The sequence below is a fragment of the Ursus arctos genome, unplaced genomic scaffold, assembly GCF_023065955.2.
Source record: "Ursus arctos isolate Adak ecotype North America unplaced genomic scaffold, UrsArc2.0 scaffold_28, whole genome shotgun sequence".
Classification (NCBI taxonomy): Eukaryota; Metazoa; Chordata; class Mammalia; order Carnivora; family Ursidae; genus Ursus; species Ursus arctos.
In genome coordinates, this window is record NW_026622963.1 from 23,537,824 (window position 1) to 23,555,996 (window position 18,173).

The following is an 18,173-nucleotide window of genomic DNA, read 5'->3' on the forward strand; positions in this document are numbered from 1 at the left end:
GCTCTCCTGCTGATAGGAACTTGAAGGAGACTTAGGAAATAAATGTCTAAAAAGTTTTCTTAAAACTCTCTCAACAAAAGTCTCTGTGTAAAAAGAAAGTAGCATGCACTTACACATAACATTGTCAAAGCGTTTCTTTTTGGTCAATAAAATGATCATAATTAATGGTCTCCCTATAAAGCGTTTATGTTGCCCTTTTAAAGGAGAAAATCAGAGGAGACTAAATGTTCTCCTTCATCTTAGCCAATAATGCTAATATTCTTTTCCCATGAAATATACATTTCTCCTCTATGTATAGATACAATGTTTAAATAACGTGTTGCCTATTTTTCCTGCTTCCATGTGTCTGCATGCATTAAAAATTGTAACTAAGTAAAACGGAAGCTCTTTCTTCCAAGGATTAGTTTTTTAATATGTAATTCTTCACTAGTTAGCCTATTGCTTTAAGGTAGTGCTTTTTTCCCCCCCTTTCTGTTTCTTGAATTGAGTATTAGTTAATGAGAGGCTGGAGTAATACATACTTTAAGGAAACATGTAATTTAAAAAATCTTAGAGGCTTGTTTCCACCAAAGAATCTTGCTAAGATCTGTGTGCAGTTACACACAGGTCTCTCGGTTGTCCAGTTGAAATTCTTCAAGGTTCAATCCTAGCGTTCTGTAAACATATCTTGATTTGAAAGAATTTGTCAGCGAGCAACTATTCTCATGCTCACACAATAAATTTTTTAAGAGGGAATCAGCATAGAAGCCTTTCACACCAAACAACTTGTTCAGTTTGAACTCATAAGAGATCATGTTATTTGTTTATTTGTCTTTTCCTATGAGAGATAGTTAATTATTGAAGCATTGAGAACATTTTGTATCCTGCTTAGTGGTTGTGCCTTGCAAACCCGAGTCTATGGGGACCGAGTTCTTGCCCCAACTGTGCACTTGCTGACTTCTCCGATTTAAAATCGGAGCATCTGAACATTGGTGAGTTATTTTAAATAATGATTTCTTTTGTTGTTGCTGCTGCCTTATGAAGAGTGATTTTTTTTCTTTTTAATACAACAAAGACAATGCCTTGGATCTGATGTAGGGAAAAAGGCGTGATGGTCTGGCAGACATCTATGGCACGTATATTTATTTAACGGCTTGCTATAATGCATATTATTAATGATGACAATCATTAACTTGCCTGCATTGTTTATTTGGTAAATACACATAATGGAGCTTTCAAAAGAGGAGATCAGCTGCCCCTTGCAAAGATGACTGTCTGCTGTGGAAGTAAAGACTCAGGGACCTCTTAGTACGTGGGTTCCTGACCTGGTCCATTTCACTATTCATGCTCTTGGAACATTTTAAGGCCATCTATAATTTTCCTGAGTGCGCATCTAAAATGAACCACAGGGCTCCTTTAAATCTATACAGCGGATGAAATTTGAATATCTATAAGTGGATTTGAACATCAACAGCACCTGTAAAACTAAATATGCATTAAAAGCCATTAGTTTGTGGTCATAAAATGCAAAAAAGATCCCAGGGTTCTTGGGTTATGGGGAGCACTCGTTAGCCTGGAGATAGGTAATTTGATCAGCGTACCTCTGAGCTACTCTGTTTTGACTCCAAGAAGAAGAAATAGAATGGACAGAAACTCCTTCCACCTGAGACCTGAGAGATCTTGGCTCATTTCCACACTTTACAAATTTTATTCTATATTTTCCACTAACCCAAAAAAACTTTCACTGGACATCTGGATTCCTTTTTGACCTTTCTGTACTCTATCCCAATATCTGAATTATTTGGTTTCAGTGACAATAGATGGGATAGAATGAAAGAAGGCTGGATTTAGAGGGGCAAGTCTAATCATGCATTAGCTCTGAATTCATTTGCCTGTTACCTGAACCCTGAGCCATCATCAGGCCCGCCTGACGTTAATTTCTCCATCAGATCGAGGAGTCGGAGAATCGCAAGGGAACATTTGAAGGAAGGGAGAAAATATTGGCTTTTATAAGTTTAACCAACCTTGGCTGTAAGATATCTTAAAAGTGCATCTTAACGTGGTGCAGAGACTCTAAATATTACATCTGCTTTAAATATTGTGGGGGTGTCTGGGGCCTTTGTGGAGAGGGTTTCTTGCAGTCTTTTGTTGTAGGACAACTAGTGTATTCTGTGATGCAGGAAGGTTGCCAGTTCAAAGGATACAGCCTTCCTTAGTGTTTCTTTTCTTTCTGTCCTTTCTTCTCCCCTCCCCCACCCCCACGTTTTGGTTTTTGCTGGTGGTGGGGCGGTGTGTGGGGGGGGTTCTTCAGTTTAAAACATTCACAGGGAACTCCCAGTCTTTCTTCTTTCAAGAAAAGACAAGCCCTTTCTGATAATAATTACAAAATCCGCAGTAGGATTTGTAAATTGAATATGCATAAAAATATATTGGCTAGTACCGCGACCTTTGTCCTAAATTAGGTAAATAACTCTAAACTTTGTGTTGGTGGAATGGAAAGTATTTATAGATATTAATTACTGTCAAGCTAATTTAAAGGATCCCTTATTAATTTTCTTCCGGTTTTACAATTTTCAAGAGTAATTGCAGCCACCTACATGCACAGTCCTTCCGTACTGTTCTTAATTATATTCTAAATCAGCCCCCCCCCCAACCCGGTTGAAACAGCATTTTAATAAGTATCTTTTATTCAGATTTTTTTTAAGGGCTTTGATTCATTCAAACGAAATACTAGTTTAGAAAGTGGAGGAATGAGAACCTGGCAAGTGAAGCAGTCCTGAGAGGGTTCGCAGACACTGATCCGGGCGAGGCGGCTGTGTGTTTTGTTGAGAAAAGCACTGGATGGGATATTGACAGTTTCCTATCAATAGCTGGACCCTGGAGGCCTGGCTGTTTGGGCCCACACTGATTGACTACTCCTTAATAGACATATAATTGTTGACAAATACCTTCCAATAGACTGTGGAAGCGCCCGGCAGACAAAGGAGATTTCAGGGTGATAGAGACCAAAGCAGAACCATTTGGTAGAGGCAGAGCCTTCCCGAGGAAGGGACTCTCCCTCGTAGAGAATTCTTCTAAGAGAAACCAGGTCACGGCATCTTCATCACCCACCCCGAGCAATGCTGCCTAAATCGAGACATTAAAAAGACTTCATTGTCTCCGTGTATCATGGAAGTTGCTGGGAGGAACGGACCCAGACTTCTCTCTGTGTGGCTTAGTGTCAAATCCACTGATCTGCTCCCATTAAAAAATAAGGGCGTATGTGTGTATGTGTGCGAGGATGGGCATATTATATACATACACATGCAGACGTATGTATCTAAGAAGAGATCTAGACTATGCTTCAGCTTGTTTATGGCATTACAAAACCTAGCAACCTGATGCTTGCAGGAAACAATAGGCTCTTCGGATGATTTCAAATAGCTTTGGGTAGTAATGAGAACATGGAAACAAATTTTGCGTTTGGACATCAGCCCCGCTCACTACTAAGATTTCCAAGGAGCTTGGAGCTGTCCCTCTAAGGCGAACGCATCTGAGAGCATTTGGGATTCTCCTTCTCAGCCTTAGTGCTTGTCTGGCCAAAGCTGCCTTCCCAGATCAATGCCTGGCTGAGAAATAGCTCTTGAAAGTTGGCCTCTCAGACTGCATTCCCTCGGCCCGTTCAGTTTCAGTAACTCACCCTCCTTGGGGGGCTTACTCTCAACCACGGGAGGCAGGGCAAGATGGGAGCCTGCAGACAATGGGACCAGACGATCTTACTTAGATTTGCAAGCTGGTGTAAGTTAATGAAATGGAGTGAAATGAAATGAAAACAAAGTTCAAACGCAACCTCGGCCTAGTCGGCATACAACACTAGACAAAGCAGGCCTGATGCGATCAGTGAGGCAGGTTCCCGAACGGGGTCCTGTGAATGCATCAGGGTGACACGGCAGGCCGCCTCCTGACATCCTGCGTGAAACTGAACCGGCTTGTGCCCCAAAGACCTTGAGTCCGGCCTGTGATTCTTATTGATCAAATACTCAGATTAAATCCCACATCACACAGCAAAAGGCAAAACCTGCGCTTTCTATGTCAACTTCGAGGAATCTCGGTGAAGCTCCTTTCCCAGTCATCTTTTCATGCATGAAGGAGAATCGAAGTGCACACATATTTCAGGAAGATGTACAAAGTGGGCAAGTAGGTATGTAGGTCTGATAGCTCCCAGGCTCCGTGGCAGAAGGACGAGCCAGATAAGGACGTTATACTTGCTACCTGTTGTCAAATTCAAACCCGTAGTTAGGATTCATGCGGGAGGGGGTGGGGTAAAAGATTATTTTTAAAGTTGCTTCTTTGCAATCTGTAAGCATTCCTAAACAGGCAGGCTTCTGCAAACAGCTGCCTCAAAATGTTGTGTGTGTGTGTGTGTGTGTGCGTGTGTGTGTGTGTCCATTAATTCAGAATTACTCCAATTACAAGCTTTTGATGCTCTGAAACCCTCTCTCTAACCCAAAAGAGATGGAGAGCCCTCGGACCATCCAATCAGATCATTTTCCCTGCCGCTTGCAGCAGATGTAAGCAATTTACTTTTTTATTTCTGCATATTCAGTGTGAGCGGAGCTGTTGGGGACCTTTCACCCCAGAGCCTGCAGGATTCTAACCCTATCAAATTAAAGCATTTTGCTCACTTATTCCCAAACGCTTTGCTGGTGCTAAGCAGACATCCCGCTGCATAGCAATGGCGGGTGTTCGTGTCCACTCATAGCCCCAGCCTAATCAGAGATTATTAAGGAAAATATACAGTGCTTTAATTTGATGAGATTGGTTATAGGTAGTGCAGTTAAAGGTCACACTCCTGCGTGTATCTCCCTCGGTCTCTGTAATATTTTCTTCTCGCTTGACAATCCTGAGCTGCAAACAATAGGCCAAGGCGACACATTTATTTGTGACATGCTGTGATGGGCTCAATAGAGATAAAGAGGAATTATTTAAAGATTGCATAAACAAACATCCTGGGCCAGGTTTGGGTGACATCTTTCCCTTTGTGCTCTGTGGATGCTCCCGCCTCAGAACATTTCAAGAAATGTGCCTCCTTTGGGTAGGGACATATTTAGAGGAAGGGCCTGGATAGCCTGCCGCCAGATGGCTGGGTCGTCGGCCTCCCTCCTGTTGCTGGCTGAGTCGGGAGGGCCCTGGCTCCCAGCTCCCAGGCCAAGGCATCTCTGAAGAACCAGTGTGCTCCTCTGACCCTGGAAACTCCTCCACCTGCTGTGAGCTAATTGAGCCAGGATGGCCTTACCGATGGGAGTGGTGGGGCCTCCGAAGGCCACAGGGCCTGTTTGCTTGCATCTGGTTTATCTTCGGGAGGAAGTCAGGGTACCGGAGGTGGCCTAGTCGTTCCCCGGCAGGGCGAGAGAATTACCTGACTCCTTCTGCTCATTTGAAGGCTGATTTTCATATCAAGTTTTCTTTCTTTCCCAGAGAGGCTCTTTCTGATCACGTTGCATCCAAGCCCCGGGGATGTGCGGGGCAAAGATGAGTGCCCCGCTCCTGTGGGGCTCCTGTGTGTGGCTGAGGCACGTTTCCCACTCCTGCTTTTCTAATTCAGAGGCTGTCGAAGGCGTGGGGCGCGGGGGCGGGGGAAGGCATCCCAAGAAACAAGGGCAACTTCTAATCTTCTGTCAAACTTAATGGTTTCTGTGTATGTGTCCATGTAATAGACCAACGGCAGGCTGATTTACCTAGAAATTTACATGAAAATTGCTTTATGCAGCTGTATGTAAAAATTCAAGGCGCACAGAGTCACTGTACCACGCAGGTCAAAGCGGAGCCCCGTGGTATTGTAGCCGAAAACAATTTGTTTTCATTCATGGGACCAGGCGGAGGGCAGCAGCGAGGGACACCGAGAGGAGAGGGCTCTTCAGGACAGCGCTGTGTTTAAGGGAACGGAGCGGCGGGGGCGGAGGGGTGCGCGCCTCCTCCTGCTTTTCCTGGGTGCTCCTGACTCACGTCTGTAGTGCCTTTTCCCCCCTTGAACCTTTCATATTTTAAAGGAAAATTGTGGCTGATTTGTCGTCCTGGTCTCCAGCCGTATTACCTAATGCTCGTACCAAATGATTGGAAAGGCTTCAGTACTTCCATTGGAAGAGAGGAGAGAGAAAGCTCCTTGAGAAATCGTTGCTATGTGCTCCTTCATCTATTTTTTTTATATGCTGTTTTATTTATAGTTTTCAGACTTCCGAAATGTGAGAACTTGGAGAGAACGGATGATGATGATGATGACGGTGATGGTGATGACGCGGGACAATTTGGAACAACTTCTCATCGGGAGTTTAGGTGCAGAGGGTGTGGGCAGCCTCCTGGGTCTGGCTCGGCCCTTGACGATGCTACCCGCCCTACACCCCTTCCCCCCCACCCCGCCTTCCCAAGCAAAAAGCCATAATACATCAGGGAGGTCTGCGTTCCTTCCTCAGCAGCCTTTTAATGCATTTACATTTGGGTGTGCGGCATGCTTTCCACTGCCCACACTTGGCCTGGCCAAGCTGCCCTTGGCGCATGAATCAGAGGCCCAGTCACATCCCAGTGAGGTGGCCTGGGGGCTGCCTTGTGGGAAGAGGGCCCGCCTTCTGTGTAATTCCCGGATTGGCAGCCTGGAATTGACCTCCCCCCCAGGTTTCTAAGGAAGAATGCTATGAGCTAGAAAATACCAGCAGCAGCTTCTCAGTTTGAGTTAATGCTTTATTAATTTGTACATGGGTGCGTAGCCTGCATCCATCAACAATTTTATCACCGTTTGATGCCATGAAATGCTCCCATAAAACAGTTACTATGATGGCTCTCATTTTCTGTAGTTATATAGCTAAGTGAGTATCTTTACTTAGAACAACGTGTTATAGCTGGGATCTGGGTAGTTTTGAGAACAACTTGGAATTTGGGGTTGCGGGTGGCTGGGCGAGGGTCGCCTGCACCATAGGACCCACTCCGTCCATGTCCTTCCTTGATGCACCATTTCAGTACTTTCCCCCTTATTTCTGTTGCTCTCTGTTGCTTCCCATTGAAAACCTGATCCTTCGGGCATGTGCCTAATTTCATTTTTGTCTTTGCTTAGCGCCACACTAAATCTCCCCTGCTACAGGAAAAAACGAAACAAAAACAAAGCAAAAGAAAAAAACCTAAAAAAACACAACAGAAGCAAACAAGGATGACAAAGACTATTTAAAGCCCACTACCCTTTTTTGCATAACATTCAAAACAATTTAAAAAATTGTTTGTGTTTCAATCTTTCCATTTCAAGACCGGAACTCTGCCAAGGCTGATACCTCAAATTCTCACTTTTATTTGGATATTAAATATATAATTGGGGCAGGTTATTCCCCTTCTTTTGAGGAAAATACTGGAGGCAGGCCACAGTTCAGATGAGAATGTGCTCTTTTGGTGAATAAGTAAAGCTTTAACTTGGCAGCACCCCCTCCGCCCCCCACCACCACTTTCTTATATCGGAGGGCCTTGCAGTGCAAACCTGGTTATTTTGGAATCATAGGAGAGACTGAAATATTGTATGATTTTATTCCTATAAGCATTACGGCATCAGGAATTACGTTTTTCGTTGAAAACTTAGCAGTTGTTGGGAGAGAGATGTTAGGAGACCAATGGAAAGGATAAAACTGGATTCGTACCTTGTTGAGCTGATGATACAGATTAGGAATAAATGCTTGAGCTGCTTCTTCTGTTACACCTCCGTTCCAATTGCATCCAAAGCCCTTTCTGAAAATAAAAATATATAAAATTGTTCAAATTGTCCTCAGACTGATGTCATCATAGTATCACTACAGTTTTGCAAGTGGGATTTATTATTATTTTTGTCATAGCTCTGGCACAGTTATAAATGCTGCCATTCCCCTTCATGATTTTCCACATGAGATCCACGTAATGAAGCCACTTCAGCTGTCATATGCATCGCCGAATGTGTCATGTTATCAAACATAACCTGACGATCAGGAAAAACTGGACAGAGAAGTTTGCTGAAAATTAGATGGATAATCTAAAAACAAAAACAGAAGAGGTTATTTTTAAGAATTTCTAATGCGCATATTTGCATTTCTCCTGGGTGTTTTATTGTGTATGCAAAATATCTAGTCTCAAGTAGGTGATTTCACCTCCCTTAGCCCGGTAGGGAACAATAAACAAGAAATGATAAAACAAACCGTGTTCTGGAATTTAAATGTTAGAGTGTACTTCAGTCTAATGTAATGTGACAGGCTTAAGTAACTACCGTCTTCCTATCATAGTGAGATATTTTCCTGATTTGTTGTTGTGATTCTTTCCATTTAGGAATAAGGTTACATTTGGAATACCCGAAACCTACAAACGTTGATTTTCATGAAAAACTGCTTGTAATTATAAGAATGGCCACTAGGTGGGAGTGGTGCTTATGAGGGTAGTTGAGGTCTCTTGATAGTTAAGGGTCCTTTAGAGATCAGGGGACTTCCGTGTGTGAATAAATATGGCTTCCTAGAAAATAGAGGTGTGTATGAAAGCTGCAACACAAATATCTCGCTAACTGCTATTTACCAGTACTTGTATCTGAAACTAAAGAGAAATACAATTTGAGAGGGAGAAAAAGAAATAAAGCCATCATGGTATGCCAAATGCCCAGCCGTACCACTTAGTCGCTAATTATTTAACCCTGTGAGGCTTACTACAGTACTGTTAGGTATAACTCTGAACAGCAACTCAAGTACAAATGCTATTACTGCTAATAAAAAAACAAAACAACAAAACAAAAAACCTTCCTTTTCAGGCTTCCTTTGAGAAAATAAAGAAGAGAAAAGGAATCATATTCTAAGCTTTAAAAAAAAGAACCCCATTCCCCAAATTCAAAAAAATTTACATGGGTGAAAAAAAATTAAACCAATCTATTTAGAAAATGTACTCACTATTCTAAATATCTATCAGGTCAAGAAAGAAATGATAAATACCATTATCTTAAAAGCAAAAAAATAGACTACTACTCATAAAAGTCCTTGGATGCTTCCAAAACTGTAGTAAATAGCAAATTCATAGCATTATTAATAAGATAAAATGGAAAATGAGTTAATCATTTAACTCAAACCAGTAAATAAATCTATAATTACAAAGACGCAATATTGGTAAAGAGTAGAATCTATAAATAAATGGATGAGAAAATTTGAGAGACTATTTTCATGAGGAAAGCAATTTCAGACATATCTCTAGAATTCTCCCCAAGATAATAAAATAAATAGTCTGAATAAAATTAGAATTGAGTAATGGTTTAACAGCGAAGGTGGAGATGGCAATTATAAAGTCTCTCTGTATAAATGTATGCTAAACATTTTGAAGAGCTCAGTATCGCAAATGATCTCCTTTACCAGAAACTATAAAATGCTGGTACTGATTCCACATGAATACATCATTTGAGCACGCTAATATCATAAAAGAGCAGTAACGAGTACTTGCACATTAAGTAGAAAAGCTAGAAGATAAACAAATTGGATCAAATAATATTTAAAAGAATACAAGATGGGGCTTATCACAGGAGTGCAAAAGAGATACAATAAATTCCAAAGACAGTTGTTTTATAAAACTGGAACTACACATCTTAAATGACTAATATGCATATATTCTTGTTAGCAACACATCCCACACAGTCACAGGAGAGTCAGACACAACACATGGATATTAATGGTGTTCTGTATATGACACAGAATGCGTTAAAAAGGAAACAATCAAAAGGAAAGAATAACTCACGAGTCAGAAATACAGTTTTAATTTTCGTAGATAATACTTTTTAACTACAGAAGCTGAAGTAATTATTTAGAAAGAATACTAACATTATTTATTCATTTGTTTGTTTTTTAATTTTATTTATTTGAGAGAGAATGAGTTGGGGGGAGAGGCAGAGTCCTTGTGGAGCAGGGAGCCCAACATGGGATTCGATCCCAGGACCCTGGGATCATGACCTGAGCCAAAAGCAGCCTCTTCACTGACTGAGCCACCCAGGCGCCCAGAATACTAACATTAACTAGAAAATTCTTGTAGGTAACTGAATACCGAAGAAATAATATGAAACCCCCATACATTTCCTACATATAAGCAGTAAACAATAAGAAATGTAATGGAAACCTCTAATTCATAAGAAAGAATTAATTGAGGGGCATACCAAGCCCTGGATAAATGAGGAACCATTTTCAAAAGAGAGACATGGCTATTGTGGTTTCACGCTGATTTATTTACAGTTTTAGCAAAGTCATCAAAATCCCAGTGGTATTGTTTTGGCACTTCTTTATGTGAGTAGGAAGTTCATTGGATGAATGAAGAGCTAGGATAACCCAACACAGTGAGAAAAGGATAATTAAGGAGAACTTGCCATAGCAAATATCATCATGTTTTTTTAAACTGGCAGTGGTTTAGAAAGGCGCATTGGTATGAGAATTACTAGACTAGATCCATGGCAAAGAAGGGAGCACCTTAACAGGGATTCAACACAAATGTATTCATTTTGCAAATGTTTAAGGTGGTGTCACAAATTAAGACAGAAAATTTGTGTTTCAAAAGCCGGAGTTGAGAAGATTGGTGCTGAAAAACATTACATCAACATACAGTATCAGCAGCCCCAGGGGAGGGAGGGGTCATCCTGAAGAAGCATCAAGGCAACATAGAACGATGCTTGAAATTCATGGCCAAACACTTCCCCCTGGTGACTGCCTCTGATTTCCCAGAAGTCCAGGCTCCTGGGCCACTGTTACTCTCTGCATTCCCATCCTCCCACTCCATTTTTGTGTCTTCCCTAAATGGAATTCATCATTCCTCTCCCTCCAATTTTTTTTCTCATCATGTCCTTTTGATTTCCAGATCTGTGATTCGCAAGAACTCCCCAAGACCTTCATCCTCTTGTGGAACATTCCCTAGGACATGAATCTCCAAGAGGAAGCCTGGCTATTACCTGAGGATACCTCTAACACAGGAGGTCTTCGATGAAGGCTGTTTTTGGCTTATGATCTCATATTTCAGGGTCTGGAGATGGAGTATTTTCATTACGCATCCCCTAGCTTTCCCTCTTGTTCTTGCTTAAAAACCACAGCGGTGACATCCTGCTTACCATTCTCGTTTTAGGAACTCATTTGCTGCAGACTAGGTGGTTCATCATTGTTTTGTTCATTTTGGTTTTTTTTGTTTTGTTTTGTTTTGTTTTTATTGAAGTATAGTTGACACACAGTGTTATGTTAGTTTCAGGTCATAGTTTTACTTTCCATCTTTGATTCTGTTACCATTTCTGGTGGTGGCACCATCTTTATGGATGATTCCATAAAGCGGCCATTTGTTTTCTCAATCCCCTTTTGGAGGGCAGGTGAATTTTACGTTTGCTCCGCTGCAGCCACCCACTCGTGGGGTCACCCCCTGGACCTGCACCACTTCTGAAATCTCAATCTTTTTTGTGGAATACTCTGACCACACCTCATCTTCTCAGCTCACTTAACTTGGAACCACAATTCCTATAACTCCTGATCATATCGAGAAGTATTTTCTCTCTCTCTTTCAGCCCCTCTTATGACTTCTCTTCATTCATTTGCTTTGAAAATATGCCATTGTATCATGACACGGCAAACAGGCTGCATTGCAAACACCCCTCTATTGTGCTTCTCTGGCAAAAATGCAGCCCTGTGTGAACTGTGAATGCCATCTCATGACCCAGCCAATGGTGGAAAATTGTCAGAGAGGGGCACCTGGCTGGCTCAGTGGGTTGAGCAGCTGACTCTTGATTTTGGCCCAGGTCACGATCTCAGGGTCCTGGGATCGAGCCCTGTGGGGGTGGGCTCCGTGCTCGAGGGGAATCTGCTTGAGGATTCTCTCTCTCCCTCTCCTCTGCCCCTCCCTGTGCATGCTCTCTCTCTTTTTCTCTCTCTCCCTCAAATAAGTAAATAAATCTTAAAAAAAAAAAAGAAAGGAAGAAAATTGCCAGCTGATTTCTTTTTAAATTGATTACCACAAAAGAGCAGTCAGAACTTTCTGGAAATCCTGCTGGTAAGCTCATTTGTCCTTTATTGGAGGGGACTTTTCCATACCATTTCCCTCCTCCTCCTCAAACCTTCCCCTCTTGCACCCTCACTCTTCTTTGGTGGCCTTGACTCATGATTCTCATCACATCCACAATTCTAGTTGCTTCTTCATCCCTCTTCTTTCTCTCTTCCTTTGATTGGAGAGGAGAAAAATCAACCTCTTGTGCTTTGGATTCCATCTCCTCTTGCCTTCTCAAGGATCATATCAGTTAGCATGCAAACATGTTGAAGTTTCTATCATTAAGAAAAAGTAAAACTTAAGTTTCCCTAGCCTCAGATACCTTTCTAGATAACACCTCATTCCTTCACAACCACTTCTAGTCCAAACTCTCTATAGATTGCTCTATACTCCCTGGCTCTGCTCTTCTCCCCCATCCACACCTTCACCTAAAAAAGAGGGCGGGGCCTGTCCTCACTGTCTCATTGAAGTGATTTTCAGAGCCCCAAATGAGCCCCAAGCTGCCAAATTCTGCAGATTTCTCTGTCTTTAGAATGTAAACATCATTTGGGATGTTCTCTTCTCTTTTCATTCTGATTTTTCTTCTATCTCATTGGCCATTCCTAATTAGCTTCTCTGCCGTAACAGCTTCTCCTCTCTTACGCCAGGGTTCAATCTTTGACTTTGTTCTCTGTTCTATCTTTACCTTCTCCTTGCTTCATAGCCAGTCCCATGACTTTAAGTACTGATGGGGTTCAGGACACACCACCCCCAAATATGGCACCTTTAGCAAATTGAAAATTTTATGCTGGAGGAATTTGAGAAATGGCATGTGTAGGAAGGAGTCCTGAAGCAGGTCATAAGACCCTCAGGTGAGAGGTGGCCTTCCTGCACCCAGAAGAAAGGAGCATCTGTATCTTCAAGAAAGGAGGGGCTTGGAGAGGAATGGGAAGGACCAGGCCTTGCTAAGTCTCTGCCAGTTTACTGCAGTGAGCTCATATGCTTGTCCTGTCACATTTCCCACAATTTTCCACTCTTCATCAAACCATGCATAAAAACACTTAGGTTTAACCTCTTCTCCTGGTCTTCTTTCCTTTATGAAACTCCTATGTCACATAAAACTTATATTAAATCACTTTGTATGCTTTTTTTCTCTTTTTAATCAGTCTTTGATTACAGAGAGGCAGCCAAGAACCTAGAAAGGTAAAAGGAAAAAGACTTTTTTCCTCCCCCACAGCACTTGCTCTGTGCTAATGACTCCCCGATCCACACCTCCAGCCCTGACTAGTCCCATGAGCTCCAAACCAAGGTATTCAACTGCCTACTTGGCACCACTACTAGGATTCTGATAGAGTCTCTTCCACAACATGACCAGATGGAGCGTGTAATCCTCCTTATACTCAGTGCAGCCCTCATCCCAAGTTTCTTCTATATAATCCATCCCATCTCAGTAAGAAGCCAGCATCTACCCTTTACCCACATGGAAAACCTAGCCGTTGTCCCAAGTTCTTCTTTTTCTGTCATCCGTCCACTTCACCATTGACACTGTCTCCCTTCTCCCAGGTGAGGCTAGCATCATTGTTGCCCGAATGAATTAACTTAACCAGGCTTTCATTCCCCCTCATCTTTCTACAAACCATGCCCACCCAGAGTAAGCAGTTCAATATCATATACCATACCGGTCCATTCTCCAAGTTAGAAACATCTTCAGAGCTTTCTATAACTCTTTCAATAAAATCAAACCTTGTTATTATGATCCTCAAACCCCATGATAGAGCTCTCCCTTTCTTCCCCTCAATGCTGAAAACCTTGGAAACATTTTCCTGACCCAGGGCCTTTGCACATGGCATCCCTTCTGCCTGAAAAGAAGGCTGTTCTCTCAACATTTTGCATGCCCTGCTCCTTCTCATCATTTAGGTTTCCTGGTCAGGAATGCCTTTTTCAGAGAAGGCTTCCTTCCCCGACCTTTCCGTCCAAAGCACACTGTCAAACCTTGTTCTCACCCCACCCCTGTGCTCTGTTATATTTCCCCATACCATCTGACTCTGATCATTACGCTCTTACGAAATACTCTTCATTTCTTTTTCTGGGAATAAATACTATAGGAATAATCAGAGTGTGAGAAAAGATTTACGTGCAAGGTTGCTTACCTCAGGATTATTTTACAATAGCAGAAAATTAGAATGAACCAAACATTTGAAAGTAAGTATAAAGCTCAGTAAGTTATAGTACATCCTGAGGAAAAAGCATTTGTACAAGGACATTAAAATTGTGTTGTTCAAGAATAGTGATTGACTTATTCGTTGGTTTTTTTTTTTTTTTTTTAAAGATTTTATTTATTTATTTAACAGAGAGACAGCCAGCGAGAGACGGAACACAGCAGGGGGAGTGGGAGAGGAAGAAGCAGGCTCCCAGCGGAGGAGCCTGATGCGGGGCTCGATCCCAGAACTCTGGGATCACGCCCTGAGCCGAAGGCAGACGCTTAACGACCGCGCCACCCAGGCACCCCGACTTATTCGTTGTTTTCAGTTCTCTGCACCCGCAACAATGCTACAACAAAAACTCACATCTATCTAACTTGTCTCTCTATCTATATATCTGCCTACCTACCTGACTCTCTACCTAACTATAGATATATGGATATAATGACTGATGTTTTTATTTTGTAGGATGGATTCACAAAAGTAGAATTATTGTGCCCAATAGTAGGGCCTTTAAAATTTTGATGATTATTATCAGAATAGTTTCTCAAAATATTTTAAATAAGAAATTAAAAAAGTATTTTAACATTTCATACTGTCTACTTCTCCATAGTGTTGTCAGCACTGACTGCTTTCAGGTTTTTAATTTTTTTTCCAATCTCTTATGTTAGAAATAGAATTTTATTGTTGAATGTAGTTCCATGACTATTAGTGAATGTTAATAACTTAAGAAAAAATCCAACCCATCTCTAAAATCCCTTCTTCTTCTTTTTTTTTCTGCATCCAATGATAAGGTTGAGAAAGAGAAGCAGAGAGGCTTTTAAATTGGGCCAATGACAGCCTCACTCCCTGACGTTATTTACTCATCATTATTTTCATAATAGCTAAAATCTGCATGACAATTTTCTGTGTATAAAATACTTTCAAATACATCATCAAATTTAATATGAGGTACAAACCACGTGCAAAATGGTCTGTAAAGCACAGAAGTAGCTCATTATGCAGAAATATAAAGTGCCATTTACTACAATGAAGATTGTCAAGAGAAAACGTGTTCTTATTTGCTTCTTTTAATACTGTTTTGGGAGGAGCCCATGAGTTGTATACATCAATTTTTGTATTTGTGGTCCTGTTCCATCCTCAATCTTTCCAAACCTCAAAGAAAGGTGTCATTCTTGAAACCAAGTGTGATTTGGGGATGCATTTAAATTCTCTATGTGTGCCCCAAAGTTTGCAAAAAGCATAATGCCTCAATGTGGCAGTTGCTTGCCCACATCAAGGCTCTGCCTTAACATGTTGCCGTCCTGAGGCTATGTGAAGAGGGCAGGGCAGCAGCCCAACCCAAGGATCAGGAGAGCTGTATGCAGCTGGGCTCTCGCTCACTATGGCATGGCCAATGGTATCACATGGAAAAATCGCCATGTGCCAGTCATTCCCACCAAGTTACCAGGGCATAGTTTGGCCTGGCAAAAGGATACACAAAGTCAGATTAAGAGAGGATCGCCTCTCCGGGTCTAGTGTGAGGAGAAAAGAGCCTTCTGCAGACAAAAGGTGCCTCTGAAAAGCCTCAGCGGGACACTGCATCTGAAGGTATTTGCTACTGTCTTGATATTGAAAATCAAATAGCTCTCATTCAGAAGCAGAGCCCGTCTTCCCTTTTTAAGTCTTCAGGGCTTATTGACAAAAACAGAGTTGAGAATGGTAGAGAGGACTTGCGTTGCTGTGGCTTTCATACAGAGGCGGCACTGGCTGTGCGGACAAGGGGTAATGCCCCTCCCCTTTGGGGAGGGATTGTGGACAGAGCAATAGAACACAGACACTGAGGGGAGCAAGGAAAACGTATTTCTCACTCCCACGTCCTCTTTTCCTGTGGGCACTAGGAAGCTATGGAGTTATGGCGATGCTGCCATGAGTTGGAGTCAAGACAAAATATGGTGGCTTCTCCTTCCCCTGCCTGCCCCTATCATCTCATATCCTAAGCAGGGGTAGATGTGTAGAGAATAGGAAAGACAAGTGGTCTAGAGAGCCACCATGCTTACCAAGTCCGGGAGGGGCTATTTTCACAGGATACAATGCCAGCAACACCCCCGGAATTGTGGAACACCCCATGGCCCTGAGTTCCCGACTGACCTTTCCTTGGATCATAATCCAAGAAATCAAAGTCCTATTGATTATCCTCTTCTACTCCAAAAGCATCCATCAACTCTGGTAAGGATATGCAGAACTCCCCCCCATGGCAGTTATGGTGCTCATCTTCCAGATAAACCAGCACACGATGAAAGAGAGTCTCTTCATTTCAAACCATTCCACATTTAATTCAGGCTTTATCAGCAATGAGAATTTAATGAGGGAAATTAGATCTCCATAGTCCCATCTTGGAATACAAAAAAGAATGAGGATGTTCATAGCACTTTGATGAATTTTGGAACATACAATAGCAGACCTTGGGGGGCCACGTGGAAATATTTCACATTTGCATGCCTGCACATTTTATCCTGTGAACTTTACCTTGTCTGCTAAATAAGTTGTTCACTTACTTTAAATAACTACTGAATTAAAAAATCTATAAGGTCATCCTGGGTTCAGGCCGTCCTTTGCATTGAGACCACAGAGAGGGGCCATGCTAGGATAAACTAGTTATGAACTAAACTCACAGAGGTTCCCCTAGTAAGAGGATGAGTCAGCCTTATTGTCCTTGTCCTTGCAAAGGGGAGGTGACTCTGGCTGGTCTGATCTTTTTAAGGCTGCTTTTAATGCCTTTGTTTTAATTATCCAAATGGATTAAAAAATTATAGTCATTTTAACTAGATGGATCTCATTCATTATTCTTGTTTCAAGATCTATTTCTTATTCCTAAAACTAATAAAATCCCATTCAGATTGTGTTGGGGTCAGGCCAATCTGACCCAGGATGCTAGGTCTGATATATAACCAGAGTGTGGAACTGTAGATAACTTATTTAATATTCGAGCCACATTTGCCACCCCACTAATATGGGAATGAGGAGGCTTAACTGAAGGGGTTGCGTTTTGAGATTAAGTGTCCCATTCCATAGAAGGATACCTACACAGCCCCTGGTTCATTGTAGGTGCTCAATGGAGCATAACTAAACTTGAATCTGGCTAATGACTAAGGAAGCAGGAGGAAGCCAATGTCTGGTGAGTGCAAAGGGCCTGGGGTCGGGTACAATGAATTATCCCGTCATTCAGTCATCTTCAGTACCCTGCAACCAATGCACCCACCCTCACTCTTCTAGTTAAAATGAGGTCAACCCATTTTAGCTGTTAATCTTTTTTCTTCAAGGCTTTCTTTCCATAAATATTTAATAAGTGTCTACCACGTTCTAGGTGTTCAAGGCAGCTGAAGGTAATAGAGAAGATTTAGAGGTGGATTGGAAATGGACTACGTCTTGAAGAACTCATATTAAATGGGCTCTGTCTGAATAAAAATGTCATATGTGGTTATAGTGCTTATGTCCCTGATGGGGATGGCAGAGAAGAGGGAGAAGTGAGTCTCACTTTCCTCAGGCCACACCCTTCCAGGGGGGGAAGCCAAGGTTTTCTTATTCATTTTGTCATTGCCAGCCCCTAGTAGAGAGGTCTACAAGTGCGAGCTGAATGCGTGCAATGTCTGAATAAAACTCCACCAGGAAATGCCAGCTTTTCCCACAGTGTCGCATTCACACACACTCAAAAATATCTCATTTGAATCAGTTTGAAGAGCTATTTGTTTCCATTCTGTGCTGTAAAGAGGTTCTTTTACAAATGAAAAGCACTACAAAGCAAAAATTGCAATGCAACACATGCTAAAATGTGACTCATGGCAAAGATCTCAAATCTAACAACTGTGAGAGAAAAGCAAGAGAGGCGATTGAGAAAAGTAGTCAGGAGGCACAGAGGGGCTACGGGATGGAGTTTTGACAAAGCTTTCTGGGCCAGGGGACCCCTTCCAAGAAGCACCAGTCAGACCTACTTCAGCCACACTGAAGGAGGCATTCTGAGCT

General features: G+C 42.0%; 1 long non-coding RNA gene across 1 annotated transcript; it reads left to right on the forward strand.

Annotated features, from left to right (window-relative positions):
• The first annotated feature begins 858 nt into the window (after positions 1-858).
• On the forward strand, positions 859-16,745 carry LOC123001669 (uncharacterized). The gene is made up of 4 exons (XR_006410787.2): positions 859-971; positions 6,183-6,291; positions 10,828-10,942; positions 14,322-16,745. It is a non-coding gene; the product is annotated as an uncharacterized LOC123001669 (long non-coding RNA).
• Positions 16,746-18,173: the final 1,428 nt, after the last annotated feature.